The sequence below is a fragment of the Colius striatus genome, chromosome 1 (genome assembly GCF_028858725.1).
Source record: "Colius striatus isolate bColStr4 chromosome 1, bColStr4.1.hap1, whole genome shotgun sequence".
NCBI classification, from domain to species: domain Eukaryota; kingdom Metazoa; phylum Chordata; class Aves; order Coliiformes; family Coliidae; genus Colius; species Colius striatus.
In genome coordinates, this window is record NC_084759.1 from 200,191,978 (window position 1) to 200,194,412 (window position 2,435).

A 2,435-nucleotide genomic window follows, 5' to 3' on the forward strand; every position below is an offset into this window, starting at 1 on the left:
CCAGGAGCAGCCCCTGGCACAGCACTCTTGAGGCAGGTATCACCCTCCCACCCCTGTGTATAACACAGGACATGAAGGAGCATCACAAGACCACATCACCTTGGCATGAACTTGATTGTATTTGAGTTTTATCTCAGTCCTGCTACCACTTGGAAATCTCAATTAATTATTATTTCCCTTGTGTTAAAGAAATAAGTGTCTAGCCCTCACACATGGTGAAAAAAAGGATACAAAACCAATGGTCAGCAAATCAGCTCGTATTGACGGCAATCAGAAGATCCCGGGATCTCCCATCCCTTCTCCCTCCCTCTTGGAGGGGAAGGCACCAAAAGAAGAGTTCAGATTCCAGGTCAGGACTGCAGGTGCTGCATCCTTGCTTCATTTCTACTGTTAAAACCATCGGTCAAATACTTCACTCCCGCTCACAGATAAACAGCTTCTGTGTGTTGAGCTGGAAAAGCTTTAGGAGAGCAACATGGAGAAGCCTGAAAATCAATTAATTACGGAAATTATATTAGTGACTTCCTAAAAGTGCTTGGTGCCAGGAGCTCCTGTGCACCTCTGGTGCTCTGCACCACAGCCCAGGGGTGCCATGTTCGCTTGAAGATGAAAAGAGTAATTGAAATCAGGCAAGAAAAGCAACGTTTTACTTTCTTCTCTTTCTGCTTGTTTTTAGGCAGGAATTTTTCAAAGATGATTGCACAAAAGGCAGTCTTTACTTAACAGGCAATTACTTAATTAAGTACTTAATTGCACATTACAAGAAGTGAAGTGTCTTTTTTTTATCTCTCTGGCAATGTAAAACTGGGCCCTGTGCTATCCTCTGCTTTCTGGGGAAAACCTATCCTGTGTGCAAAGCAAGTCTGAAGTGAGAATCATTTGACTTTTGGCTTTAACTGAGTGGGTAAAAGAGTCTTCAGAAGCATGCAAACCACCTTCAGGTAGAAAAATTAACTGAGAGCCAAAAATCCCACTTGTTAAAGATACAGCAGATTCCAGTGATTTATAGGATCATTTTGGTTGGAAAAGACCTTTCAGATCAAGTCCAACCACTAACCTCACACTGCCAAGCCTACCACTAAACCAAATCCCTCAGCACCTCATCTATGTCTTTTAAATATCTCTAGGGATGGTGACTCCACCACCTCCCTAGGAAGCCTGTTCCAATGCTTAATAACCATGTCAGTGAACATGTTCTTCCTAATGTCCAAACTAAGCCTCCCCTGGCACATTTGAGGCCATTTCCTCTTGTCCTATCCATTACTGGAGAGACTATCACCTTGCTATAACGTCCTTCTGGGTAGTTGTAGAGTGGTCATGACTCCCCTCAGCCTCCTCTTCTCCAGACTAAACACTCCCAGTTCCCTCAGCTGCTCATCAGACTTGAATACATAAGAATAATTGAGATGTGTTGTAAATCAGTGATGGAAAAAGGCTGACTTTAGCAAACACTCCCTGCCATGAAGGGATGTCCTGGCTGTAGGGGTACTTAAACATAGTACAGCTCTCTAGGATTGTCATGAACTCATTACTACCCCCTTCAAAACAAGACCCTTTTTTTTTCTGAAGCATGCTCCAACCCAAATTTGGGGTTAAAAGTCCCCAGCTGGTGCAAGCAGCCAAGCTCGATAACTACAGCCCTCCCTGGGCCACAGCCCAATGGACACCCTCAGAGGTGACACCTGAGGGCTCCTCCGGCTACAGAAAAACTTAATGTTGGCCAAATTTCGCTCATTTTCAGGTTCACCCGTTCTCCTTCGTTTCCTTCACGCCAGGCTGCTGGGAGCACCATCGGTCGCACGGGAGTGGGTGTCCAGTTTGCAGGCACACGGCCGCGCAGGTGAGACCCGGCCGTGAGGAGCGCACGGTCCCCTCAGGCAGGACCCGTCCCCCCACCCGTGCCTCTGCCACACGCCGCGGTGCAACACTTGTAACGCACCCGCAGCGGAGTCGGGGCGGGGGGCTGCACGGCCCCACCGTGCCGCTCCCCACGCTCTCCACGCCGGCTGTTTGCAGCGGGACGCAGCTCCTCTGGGGGATTCTCGTGGCGCCGGGCGGGTGAAACCCTGCGCTACGGAAGGCGGGGGGGTGGTGGGGTAGGGGAAGGTAACGCAACCTGCCCCTACAGCCCACGCGTGCACGGCCACGGCAGTGGGGGGGGTGCGGGGGGTGTAGCGAAAGTGTGTTGCAACGAGCCGCGCGCCGCTGCCGCGGGAGGGGGGCGGAACGGGCGGGGGGGGGGGGCGAGAGCGCTGCGCGCGCGCGGCCGCTGAGGGCAGAGGGGGCGGGGAGCGCGAGGCAAGGCGCGCGCGGCGCGGGGAGGCGGGAGCGGAGCGGAGGGAGGGAGGGGAGGGGGGGAAGGCTTAACCCCCCCGTGCCCGGCGGCGGCCGCGGCGGCGGCATTTCTATTCAGGCGGCGCTGAGGGAGCCCGGCG